At 42.5% G+C, this 14,031-nt stretch overlaps 1 protein-coding gene across 1 annotated transcript in view; it reads right to left on the reverse strand.

The window, feature by feature from the left end:
• The window catches only part of ABTB2 (ankyrin repeat and BTB domain containing 2), a 110,866-nt gene that overhangs the window by 39,840 nt on the left and 56,995 nt on the right, over positions 1–14,031 (reverse strand). The gene's annotated exons all lie outside the window — the stretch shown is intronic.

A 14,031-nucleotide genomic window follows, 5' to 3' on the forward strand; every position in this document is an offset into this window, starting at 1 on the left:
ATCCATAGCAATACGGCTCAGCTCAGACCCACATTTCCTTCCACCCTCACCTCCCGACCCTGGATCGGGCTAGGATGTGGAGACCCTTCACCCCTGTGGCAGTGACCTCCTGTCACATAGGTGCTGTGTATTGTTGCCCAACAAAACCCTGCAGCTCATTGTGCAAGACCTTTTGTTTCTTTGCCTTGATGTTTTCTTCTGAGATTTTATGCTGGATTGATCTCTCCTACCATTTCACATCCTCTTTGCATCCTGCTTTGTGGCAAAGCCAAGGGCTGCAGCAAAAATTTCCTGGACATGATGGGAATAAGGGAATGATTTATCCTGTTGTGTTTCTTCACTGTACATCACTGTTAGTTAATGGAGAACACTCTGCCAATGCCCTCTTAACCTGAATAATTAGGAAGTTGAGGCTTTAAGAGCTACCAGAAGCCATGCATGCAAACTAGGAGAGCTTTGCTTTAAATACACTACACAGAGCCTAAGCCACTCCCTTTTCCATGCCAAAGCTATGAAAGGATGTTTTAGAGACATATGGATTGAATTTATGGCAGAGGGAGAATGAAAACAGCCTGATTTGTCAAAACTTTCAAATAGAGGCACATAATTCTACAGAGGCGAAAACAGAAACTGGCAGCTCCTCTGCTGAGCCCGGCAGAGGGAAAGAAATGGGGCACATTTTCTCTGCCAGCCACTTTCAGTTGGTTCTGTTTTCTAACAAGGAATTAAAAATAAGGATTTGCAAAACACTTTGGCTTGCAAAAGGCAGCAACATTTTCTCAATTTTCCAGTTCACAGTTTGTCAGGTGGTGCAAGGAAATAGGGAGTATTTATTTACCTTTGGAAAAATGACTCATCCAAGATAGCTGTGGACAAGGTTTATGTCACCAGCCTTGGCACAGCTGAGGAGCATCCTTTACACACCAGAGAGGAATAAGAAATTCACCAAGACTTCATCAAAGGATTCACCAAAGGCCAGCAATGCCACTGGGGATTTTCCCTAGGATTGGAGAGGGGGATGAACGACATAAGGATTCAAAGTCTCCCCACATCTGGCAGGTCTCCATAGGTACAAGCAGGCCTGGGAATGAGGACACACCTCCCAACACTGATTTGAGACAGTGGGAAGCAAAATAGAAATGCACCTATTTTAACAGGGCAACTATTCTATCTTGCAGCACCCTAATCAGGATTTCCTATCTGATCCACTTCCAGTAACTCCGTAGAGTCGGAAAGCACCATTGTTGCTACTGAGATCAGAAATTCAGGCACAAGGACATCTGCAGTTAAGCTTTGCCCAGTGATGTTTTAAGTAGGAATAGCATTTAATCTTTAATACCAATTTTAAAATCCCTTTTTTTGATGACAGGCAACTGCTTTGTGCTTATTATTTTTATCCCAAACTATGGTTCTTGCTCTCCTGCTTTCCAAATAATGGAATTTTCAGTCAAAAGGTGTTACAATGGTATAAACCATGGTACAGTTTATGTCCAGCATTCACATTCCTGCATTTCTGTATTAAGGGCAACACTGGTTTTATCATGACTAGCAAGATAAGCAAAACTGCAACTGAAATAAATAAATCCACCTTAGATCACTCTCTGTTTGATATTCACCTTTATTTCCTGACTTTCCAAAGTGTTTTTTTCCCACAAAACAATGTGAAACAGCACATAATTAGTGTGCAGAAATTAACTACTCGGGCATTTTTTTAAAATTAAGATTTTAAGTACAGGATCAAAGCCCTGGTGGAGTTAAGGAGAGACTGTGAATTCAAGTGTGGCTTAGCTCAAATCTCAGGAACATCAGGAGCTCAGAAGACACCTCTGGAATGGCCTGATTCTCAGTCAAAGCATGGCTGGCTAACAATTGTTCCTGATCTTTCCATAGCCTTTGAAACAGCAGCTGGAAATAAAGCCATATTTATTCTGCCTCAGTTAAATATGAAACCTGTTCACGAGCACTTGCTGCCAACACTCTTAAAAGGCAGTCACGACTGGGTGAGTTCCAGTTAAGCAGTTCCTTAAACTCAAATTATTCTGCTTGCCTAAAGAGTTTGAAATTGTTGTCCGTAATCTGATGCTTTTTAATAGCAACTGAAAATGTTTCCAGTCTGAGCAAGATCCAGGGAAAAGTCTGTTCACACTCCTGGACATCTTTCTGCTTTAAGAGGTGCAGCAGCTCTGCGGAGAGCTTTGGCTGTAATGTGATGGCTCCCATGAGCAGGGCTGGGCAAAGCTCTTGTGTGGTTTCCAGCACGTGCTGGAACACCTCTGCTCTGGAGACAGGCTGGGAGAGCTGGGAATGTTCAACCTGGAGAAGAGAAGGGTCCAGGGAGAAACTAGGGCCTCCAAGAGAGCTGGAGAGGGGCTTTGGACAAGGGCATGGAGTGACAGGATAAAGGGGAAGGTCTTAAACTGGAGGAGGGTGGGTTTAGATGGGATATTGGGAAGGAAGTTTTTACTGTAAGGCCCTGGCACATTTTCCCAGAGAAGTGTTGCTGCCCCATCCCTGGGAGTGGTCAAGTCCAGGTTCAACAGGATTTGGAGCAACCTGGGCTAGGGCAGAGTGTCCCTGCCCATGGCAGGGGGGTTGAACTAAGTTATCTTTAAAAGTCGCTTCCAAGCCAAACCACTACCTGATTTTATGATTCCCCAAGCTGGGCAGTCAATCCAGTTCCTCAAGCAGAACAATTCCTGTGAGGAACCCCAGGTCCATCTCTGAATGTCCACATAATTCAGAGGCTGGCATCAAGTTCTGCTCTTTTGATCTCCAGATACAGGCAAATGCAGACCTTTCCTGAATTCTGAGATTGGAATGTTTGACTTTCCAACTACCCATGGCCCCTGCACACCTCACACCATTTGCACACCACAGTCATGCAAATGGACTTGCCATCATTTTTACCTTGTTCTAATGGTTTTCTCTGGGCTTTCTCCAGTCTGGACCCTTGATGTTGGCAGACAACTTCCTAGAGATTAACTCATCAGCCATTTGATGGCTTTCAAACACTTATATGATGTCTAGAGGTTAAGATGGGGCCACTCACAAGTGGCAAAAGGCCAAGGAGTCTTGGCTGGAAAGCACTCGAATTCTGCTGTCTGGGATTCCTCATGGAAATTGCCCAGGGTACTGATTCCCTTATTTCAGAAATGCACTGGCTCTGCTCATGACAGATTAGGCAAAGAATCAAGAATATAATTAGGACAGGGATATACACCATAAACTACTGACACAGAAAAACTGCCTTTTATAAAAATAAACTTAGCAAAGTGTATGGGACAATACAATGTGCTATTTATACCTAAACACTTCCATAAAACAAATCAGAACAGTAGGGAAAAAAGCACCTATTTGGCCAAACCAACTAGAAAGCCCTTGGAAAATTCAAAATCATCTCTATACGTTATAAATTGCTGCTAAAAACCCCATGTGTGAAAATAGGAGTGCTGTGAGTATGCTTGAAAAATGCAGTAGGAAACCAAGTAGGAATCCCTACATCAGTGTGCTTTTGCAATGTTTGGCTTGGGATATATTCCTCAAGAAACATTCTGGGGGGTGGGAATGACAGCTGATCCCTGTGAGCTGAAATTCTGGAAGGCTAAAGTTTTGAAGGCGGATGGTGATGACCTGACTATGCTGGAGTTGCCAAATCCCACCAATTCCAATGGAGTTGAGGGGGAAACCTCAGCTGCAAGTGCAGTTCCCACACTGGAACGCAGCCATGACAAGGGGACGGCTGTCACCTTGAACAAAGTCTTGCAATTCTTCATGGCCAGGAGCATCAAGGCTCTCCTTGTTTTCCATTCCCTGTTCTCCCACACAACACAAAGCCCTGCAGTTCCCTCTTGCCAATCAGTTCCGAGTGTGGAGCAGGAATTAATGCCAATTCCTGGAGCTCTGTTTTCTCCTTCCTGACCTACCGCTGCTAGGAAAGCTCAACCCCTCTCTATTTTATGAAATGAGATGGGATCATTTTGACAGAACATGAATGAACCCCTCTGAAAAACAGCAACCAAAGTGTTCCTGACGGAGCTCCCTCAAAACCTAAACACACCAGGCTCTATAATCAACTGCAGCCATGCTATAGATGGTGAGAGAGGCTTGTGATCAGGTAACAATGCACCTAATTGCTCACATGTAGGAAAAGAGTGTGGCTTCTGCTAGAAAGCAGGCAGGCATCTCTCCCAGTTTGTCAGCAGTAAGAAAAATCAAACACAGTTTCTTGTATCTACATCCACGTTAAACAGTAATTCTGTAACTGGAAACAGAAAGAGAAGCAGAGGAGGGAGGAGCTTCAAGTGGGGAAGTTTTTAAAATTTTCTGCAAGTGCTATTGATCTCTCCACCAAAGAGATGACATCCTAAGGGGACACTTCTGGATACCTCAGAGTCACACAGCCCTCAGACTTGGTCCTACTACTCAAAGAGACAATATCCTCCAAATTAACGAAACAGTTTTCCTGGACTTCAGGAATGCCATCAGAGATGCACTGCCCTCACACTCACAGTATTCCTGTAGCTCAGTGTCAACAGGCATTGCTTAAGTACCAAAATACCCCAGGAGAGAGTTATGAAGCCCTCTCAAAATTCACCATCCCCTTTCTCCTGGGGTGCAGGTCACTGCAGCAACTGGGTCTAAAAATCAGGGAAAGCCAAGGAGCTCACAGCAACGCTGCCAAGGAAAGGGCAGGAGCCTATGGACCATCACTACAAATGCCTCCCTAGTCCTAGGAAATTCCCTGTGCCTGTCTTCATCCCACATATTTTGCCTGCCTTTTGCTATGAAAATGGTGGAATTGGACAAAGGTAGGAAGTATCTGTGTTCTATTTGAATCCAGCTGTGATATACTGGCTTGCAAATGACTATAAATGACTATAAAGGAGAGAGGCCTTGGTTTAATATCGAGTCAGAGTTTACTGAGCCATTAATCCCACTTCCATATCCCTGTGGTCTTCTGGACAACCACTAACCTGGCCTGGCCTCAAGCACTTAACTGAACATAAGCCCGAGGGAACATATCCTGGGCTTGCATTGTCATGGCTGCCAAAAAGCACAGCACAATGACTGTCCTCATTCCCTTTTCTGAGATGGAGAAATGTGGACAAAAGGAAGAGAAGCAACCACAAAATTCCTGCACCAAAACCAGCACTTTGCAAAGCCCAAACTCCCAACTCAAATTCTCTGTATGAAAGTGGTCAGCACAGAGCCATTGCTCCCAGAGATCCAGATCCAGAGATTGGAAATGAGGGGAATAACTATGTGGCTTTAAGTCTAGGTTTGTAGAACTATGCTTCCTGTTTTATATGTCCTAATAAAAGGCCTTTAAGGGATATAATCTGTAAATATGAACTGTAAATGCTTCCTACTATTATTACTTCCTACAACTACTTCTGAAGAGGAGCATGTGTGCTCACATGTCAACAAGTATATCCCTAAAACTCAGCTGATCCTTTTGGAATTCTGTACATGTGATTTTCCAGGCATTGGCTCTTCTATGCAGGGCCCAAGGGCAGGCAAAGACTTGCACTACACTGTAATATCAGTATTAAAAAATCCACCAATTATCAATAAATCCATGTTTCCAGGACTCTTATTTTCAGCACCCAGTACAGCACACGAAAGAGAAAACTCTGTACTGGGTTAGAAATATCAATGAAAACTAAGTTTTATGAGGAATGGTATAGATCATGAACACTGTGAAAGAAATACAAAACCAGAATCCTGTGCCAGAAAATGACTGTGGTCCAAGAGACTGAAGACTTAGAATTCCCTACTTGTGTAAACCCCAACCAGTTTGATTAATCTCGGTGTCTCATCCTGCTTATCTGGAAAATGAGGATATTGCTTCATTCCTGGTAAGGGTGGCGTGACAGCAGCAGTGTTCTTGTTTCATTTCTCATCCTCAACTTACTCCTTCATACTGCTCAACATTTACCAGTGTCCCCATTTCCCATATGTGTCAATAGTACATCTTTTGCCCCTTACCAACAGTCCTTTTTTTCATTTACAAAGCCCTTTTTACCTTCAAGAAAGCTCCCCAAGATGCAGCTACTTCTGAGATGAAAGGACAGATATTGTGACAATATGTAATTGCACCTCAGTGGAGCTTATGACATCAGAAGAGAATCTCTACCCAACTGTGAGAAGGTTAAGGAAAGCAAAATTATTTTAATCCTATACAGATTTGGATGTAGATAAAATATTGGACAGTTATTCTGACAAACAGAGCAGAAATACCGTAAGAAATTATAAAGAAACAACATATATATAAGCAAATTAAAAAACCAACAAGCTTTGCTCTTGAGAGGAAGAGAGAGGCATGACAGGTAAGCAGTGGTAAGAGTCCTTCAGTGGCACTGCTGTGGGGATCAGAAAACCTAGGAAGAAGAGGGCTCTGTCTCCATTCCCTTGGAACTCTTTAGAAGTCTCCAATTTATGTGCTTTTACAGTAAAACCAACTTCACTTGGAGTAAGCAGTGGGACTGCAGCAACTGCAGGCACCAGCTCGAGCCCCCATACCCACCACAATACCCTCTTCTAATCCATTCCTTATTGTTCACTGTCCTTCCTGTAATCTGGCCTTTGAATCATGCCCAGTTCCCCAGATGTGCTCTGAGTAAGCTCTTTGTACATCCCATAATGACCTCTCTTTACTTGCCTTCAATTCTTCTATTTATACATCCCATGATCTGTATGCTTGCCAAACAAAGAGGGCAGTAAATTTATATCCTCTGTCACTCCCAGTTCCTTTTCTTAGGGAATGTCAAGATGGAGAATCTGACCAGGGCAGCACTCCAGAATAATCTACTGCAATCTCATTTAACATATTCCAGAGCAGTTTTTTGGAAGAACTTACCCCTGCATGGCAGCTTCTTTATACAGGTGAATCCTTGGCCTGATAAAATCTACCCTCCTTGGCCTCTCCTGGCTGTTGCAAGCCATTAAAATCAGGTTTCAGAAACCATGGTCACTTAATAATAAACATCAAGACTACAATTACATTAGTTAATAAGCTAAAATATCAGTGTCATAGGAGCTGATTACTCTTCGTTTATTTTTAAAAAGCCATGAGGAAATAGGAACTCAGCAGTAACCAACTTACAACTCCTAAAGGAATTTTTTAGGCAGCTCAGGGACTGTCTCCTTTAGCTGTCAGCAACAGCAGCTGGGGTTTTGTCAGGGTGAAATATGCATCTGCCACTCAATATAAAATTGAAATTTTATCTAAGAGAAACACAGTGCAGTGCTGAGACTGTGAAGCCTGACCTCAGGAGGGCAAGGCTTGGAGGCTCACCAGGATGAACACATTCCTACCCTGCCTGCAGACAAAAATGATTCAGGTTTTGAGTCACCAGGCAGACAACACAAAACTTGGGGTGGGTGCACCGTGAGCAGTTCACGAGAAAAGAGACAGATTTGATACTTCCAGTTTAATCTTGAACATTATTTCAGCACAGTAAATTGCTCTCAGCATCGTTTACATGCATGAGTAATTCATGAATCACAAGCTTTGCCATTTTTACCCCTGCTCTGCCCGCAGCTCAGTTTTAGCGAAAGCTTTTGGGACAAGGCAAACACAAAGCTCCACCATCCTGATAACAATGTTTGTGTTTGACAAACACCATTAGGCAGGGTTTGCTCTCGGAGAGTATTCTGATAGCACTAAAGACCAGCAGCAATTCTAGGCCAGGACAGAAGCTGTGCCTCTCTTAATTTTCATTTCCTCAAACAAACACTTGGAAGTATTTGGCAGTCTTCCCCTTCAATACAGCTGATTAGTCTCTTACTAATGACAGTATTTTGCAACTTTCTGCTTCCTCACATCAAAGCATCCTGGAGATCTTGTCAACAATGACCAATTGTTTGGACACTCAGAAGTGAAGCTGTGGAATTCCACTTACTCACCCAACTGCTCGGTTTTACCCTCGATCTTTGCAACACTTGAGCCCATTTCTGCATCGTGTGTGGTACTCAGGGACCATCTCATACTATCTGCATTCATGCCTGGCTTCCTCCCATGACGTCTTGCTCCGGCTTCAGCACCTATTTTGCTCTCTGCTTCTGCATCTGAATTCCTCTTTCTTGTCCCCCATCACCTCCTCACTGTCATCACACTTGCACTCAGGGTTCAGCCTTTCCAAGGCTCCACACCAGCCCCAAGTGAGAGCAGATCCAATATCTATTTCTGAAAGTGACCTTTAGGGGTGGCAACGCTGTAAGAATTTGGCAATATTTGTAATGCTGGCAGGCAAAAAAAAACAACAAAAAAACTCCCAACTGTACTACAAGGCTCTAGCCTGTCTCTCTCACTGCACGAGTGCCAAGTGCATTTCAAAGTCTAAGTCTCTTGGTTGTAGCCATTTATAGTTTGTATAAAAAGCATAACTTGTACACTTCCATTACAGCCCTAAATATAACTGCCCTGAGCAAGTATTCGCTGCTCAAACAGGACTTCTTTGAATTTTGTTTCCAAAAGAATGTGGCTGCCTCTATATTATTTATAGACATTTGCATTAAGATCGGAATACTTGGTCAGGAAACTATTCTGATTAATGGATCCCCAGCATTGTTTTATAACTCTAAAGAAAACCAGTATTTTTATTTTAAAACAGCAAATTTTTTGCATAAGCATAAAAAGCAGCAGTTCTCAGGATGGCTACAGTTCTTTGAAGAATTTGGAAACACTACCAACATGTTCTGGGTTTCTAACACAGCACCTGTGTAGTGAATGAAAATGATAATCTAAATCTTGTATTTCATTTTTTAAAATACACTTTCATATCTCCATCACATCCATGCAGCAGATCCATAATAGATTCAAGCATTCAGCCCAATTGATTTTGACAGCGTTCTGTTGTCTCAGGACTTTCTTGCACAGGACTTTCCATTTACCCCATTTGATAGCATGCAATTATTTTCCTGACACTTGGAACATAGTTATTTGTAGAGGTGAAATGAAGAAACAAAACAAAACAAAACCATTTTTCATCATTTCAGGCAAAATTATGGAAGAACAGGGAAAAGTGCCTCACAGCAGAAGCAAAATGAAAGAATTTTTTAGAGCAAGATCCTTTAATTAACAAAAAACTATACAGCTGGAAAAAACTTCTTTATTTTAATGAACAATCATAGTATTAGCTTTGTCCAAAAAACTTCTGTAGTCATTAAGGTACAAAATAAGACCCCTATTTTCTATTTTGTCGGCTCTTTGTTGCTCTAAATTGTGATTTTCTCTCAGAATGCAATGTGGAGCATCTCCATTGCTGCGAGGCAGAGATGCACAGCATGGAAGGACTTGAAAAGCAAAGGTCCATCCCACACAAATAACCCCATCCTACAGAAGGAATCACTTTTTGGATCCAGCTGTTTGCAACCACTATATCCCAGCAATATTAATAGCTTTGATTATTGCCAAGGGAAAAGAAGTCTTAGAAGGCTTTTTAAATTTGTCATAGAATTAAACAAAAGAACCATGGCAGAGGCAGATTTGGGGAGGTTCAAATAAGAATTTTTTTTTTTTGTTCTTTTCACCAAATTATTGAAGTGACATCTCGAATAAGAGACTGTTCTGTTAAAAAAGGACAAGCTGGTAAAACTAAAACTGGGCTGCCCTGCAGCTCCACTTCTGTGTGGGAACAGACTGGAATAGGAGATAGGGAACATCACTTGGATCTGAAACAGAAACTCATTTAGAGTTCAAACTGTACTTTAGAACAATATTTTTCCCCAAAAGTAATACAATAATAACAACAGGGAAGGGAAAGGAACACATAGAAGACTCAGAAAGGCTGGGAATAGATACATGGAAGAAGGATGGTGGAAAAAGAACAGGGAAAAAAAACCCAAGCCCTAAACATTCCCTGATGGAAGAATGGGAGAGCATTGGGAAATAGTCGAATAAATAAGAGCCAATTCTGCACCTTTACCTTGGAAATATTTTATTTTTCCTAAAAATTCTTGAGGAACATGTAACACTCTCTATCCTTTAACCCCCAGTATCATTTGTCTCCCTTCCCCTCATCCCATTCCCTGAGAAGTGGCACAACAAACAAAGAGTGATTGAGCAGAGCTGGACATGCCTTCCCTCTGTGCTGATGGAACTTGATACCCTCTGTAGCTGTGTGGGCAAAGTCATTCAGCTTCCAATGCCTCTGCCTGGGCTAATTTCAAGATCACCATAATAAGATAAAAAAATAAATTACTCAACTTTTTAACACTATGCTTCAAAACCTGAAGCTACTTGGGTTTAATTTGGGGTTTTTCTGCTGTTTGATAATTTTTCAAGGCAGAATAATCAGACAAACAGAAAAATATAGCAGTCTCCTCACTACCTATTTTCAAGATGATCTTCACCTTCCTGCTCTGTTCTTCCTAATAAATCACTGATTTACTGTTAGGACCCTGAAGGCCCAACCACTGCTTCTTCATCTCAGTGGGAGCCAAATGATGATTGAAATGCCAATATATTAGGCTGGCCTGATTCAAAGCAGGGTAAGGAACAAAGCATTTGTGCAGAGAAAAGATAAATGAATATAAATCAAGTGCTAAGCCATTTTCTGTGATGGATTAGCACCTTTCTTTGACCCAATAATGTCAAGGGGTCTCCATGCTGACAGGAACTAATGTGGAAATCTGTGCTGTGTGAAGCCAGGAGGAATCCTGATCTCCAGCAGCACTGCTCCTCTGTTTGCATTTTGCTCTCACTCAGGTGTGAGCAATCCATCTCCTCCATCTCCCCTTGGGAAATGTCACTACAGTGCCCACCAAAACTATTTCTAGAGTATAAAAGACTTCTTCTATTCTGACTTTCTGCCTGTAATCCTATTCTTACCAGTAAACCAGCAGGTCATAAATGGCACCTAGGAAAGGGCCAGATGAAAAAGATTTCTCAGTATCTCACAGAATGGTCTGGGTTGGAAGGGATCATTTCAAGGAATCATCTCATTCCTACCCCCTGCCACGTTCACCTTCCACTATCTCAGGTTGCTCAAAGCCCTGTCCAACCCGGCCTGGAAAAATTCCAGGGATGAGGCAGCCACAGCTTCTCTGGGCAACCTGTGCTAGGGTACCCCAACCCTCATGGGGTGAATTTCTTCCCAATAACCCATTTAACTCTGCCCTCTGGTAGCGTGAATCCATCCCCCCTGTCCTGTCACTTCAATTCAAGCCCTTGTCCAAAGTCTCTCTCTGTCTTTCTTGTAGCTCCTTCCAGGTACTGGAAGCTGCAATTAGGTCACCCCAAGCCTTCTCCCTGGTATCTGGTGACGTTGCCAAAGTACAAAACTATACAAAGCCAGGAGCAAGAAACAGATATTTGGATCAAATCTGGCAACTGCAATTTTGCCAATAACAGATGCGAGGAAAAAAAATTAGTGTACACAGAGAAAACTTCAGTGGGAGTCAATGCCAAACCTCTCAGTTCTGGCCATGTGCAGTAGCTGGAGCTGTACTGTATTATATTAAATGGTGGTTAAAATGCACTGTATCACTGGTGGCAAAGCTGCAGGGTTTGAGAACAGCAAACACTTCCAAGTCCTGCAGCTATTGCAGCCTCCACCATTGGCATATTCCAGATGCAGAAGTCGTGTATGACTTGTCCAAAACAAGAAAAGAGCGATGTTTGTCCTGTGTTTGTAACATGAGCCTGGACACTTGGCTCTGTAAAAACAAGGGTTCTGTGCCTGGTCTGCTGTACCAGCTCGCTCTGGATCTGGGTGCAGACAGCCTGGGACAAATCCCACAGGTGAGTGACACTTGTTGAACCTGCTGGAGACTGAGTCACCTCTTCACTGATGAAAGATCATCGATATTATGTGCTCCAGGCTGGATTCCACCCTTGTCTCTCCACACTACACTGATAAGAGGCAATATCACAGAGACCCAGGGCATTAAAAATGAGCTGAAGGTGCTCTCATTACCACCTACATTGTTTTAAATTTCCAGTGAACTACATCCTAAGTGAGAGCAGCGCGGCTCCTCTTTGTCCCAGGCTTTGTGTTCCTGGCCTCTGCTTTTGTCCGAGTTGGAATATTCTCCCTCAGTAGGATCAGCTTTGGTTACATCAATTCCTTGCCTCAATGTAAGCACTGTATAAACACATAAATGCAAGTGCAGGCATAAAAGGGCAATGGGGCAATGTTTGGGGGCAAAAAACGATGGGTGAGACTGCAGCACCCTGATTTAGTTGAGCTTAAACTGCCACAAAATCACACCCTGCCAGTGCCACCACATCTTGTAGAAACAACAGAAACTGAAATGCTGAAAAAATCATAAATTAAGTAAAATCCCTTAAACTTAATATCTTCTGCTTTCAGAGAAAATAGTAAAAGACTTACTTTTAGAAGTCAGTAGAAAACCCATCCACAGTTTTGGCATTCTGAAGCAAACGGAATTTGCCAAGTGCAAGAAGTTGTTTATAAGAAAAGAAACAGAGAACTGGAAGTAGTTCCAGAAAATTTATTATGACCCACCTGACTGTAGCCAAGAATATTACATCAGCCCACATAGCCTGAGAACTGGAACAATATTGCTCTCAAATTAGCAAGTTGCTGGTACCACAGGCAGGGACAAATGGTTTTGCAGGAGGTCTGGGTTCTCTCCGCAGCTCTGATGGTCAAGGCTGCTCCTAAAATCACTCTCCCTGTGATCAGAAACAAAGGATTTCTCCTCTCTGTTCCTGAGGTTGGTTGGTTGGCTTTGGTGGGGGTGGGGAAATGGTGTTTGTTTTTAAAACACCTTAAGATTCTTAGGGCAGCGAGCATCTCTTGAGTGACACTTCCAGAACTCGCTGTACTCAACCTGTGCTTTCTTGGTTCATGCTGAAAGAGGGATGACGACAAGGTAACTCCAACCCAAAATCCACGGAGCCCTTGGTGTTGCTGATGAGTTACAATTAAGTGTAATGCCAGCAAGCCAAGGAATTCTGTGGTGCCACGTTGAAAAAAGGAAAGCACAGCCCACGCAAAGAGGTCAGCTGACATTTACGTAATTCAAAGATCATAATTAGAGAACACCTCTGCAATATGTAGACAATTTCCCTCCAAAACAAAACACAGCACTGAGCAGTTACAATATGACAGCTCATCCAACAACCTTCTCTTCCTCTCCCACTGCAATCAAAGCCGGAGTGTTCCCCACTGCAGCTGCAGGGTGATTTCTCTCATTTAGCAGCACTGATAAATTACCTATTTTATGAGAATCTAAGAAGCCAAGACTCATAAACTCTCTGAGGGAGCTGGCATTACATCATTAATTCTGAAGCAGCATTATGGATGCCTTTTATCTTGAAGCATCTGAAAGAACTTTCTTACACATTAAACAAGGTAGTTCATCAGCAGTGCTTCCTGGAAAGAGGCTTTCTCTCCCTTCTCTTTCTCTCCTCACACTGGAGCATTCTGAGGAAAAAAGGTATGAAATGAGGTTCTGCTTCTGAACATTGAGTTCTTACAATGGTGAATCCTCTTTAACAGCTCCAGTAATCTTCTATTAATCTCTCACCAGCGTTAACACTCTGGGGCAAAATATAATCATCTTTAATCCTTTTGGGCTGGGGGAAGTTTTCTGAACCAAAAGCATTTAGTGTCTGAGCTAAAGCTTTCAGTACATCATCCCAGGATGAAGAGGCTCCTTCCATGTTATCAGCATATCCTGACCCAAAACCTCCATGGGCATCCCCAGATGGAAAAATACCACTTAAGCACTGACTCAAGTAAGAACCACATTGCATCCAACCACAGAGAGCTCAGTTCTCATAGGCTTGGTCACATCATCTATAAGAGCCATGTTAGGCCTAAATCATACCATAGTTCATATTTTATGTAATTTTTTTATCTATAAAATACATAAACCACGTAAGCAAATAGCTAATGAAAAGTAGAACACAGGAAATTTTACAGGGCAAACAGAGGTCATCTGTTTCAAAGAAGTTATGTTGTCATTCGTGTTTCTGCTGCCAAATGTCTTCTCCACAAATAAAAGAGCATTTGTTGCATCAGGTTTCATTCCCAATTTCACTTTCTGTATTTTGTA

Source organism: Oenanthe melanoleuca, chromosome 5 (genome assembly GCF_029582105.1).
Source record: "Oenanthe melanoleuca isolate GR-GAL-2019-014 chromosome 5, OMel1.0, whole genome shotgun sequence".
NCBI classification, from domain to species: Eukaryota; Metazoa; Chordata; class Aves; order Passeriformes; family Muscicapidae; genus Oenanthe; species Oenanthe melanoleuca.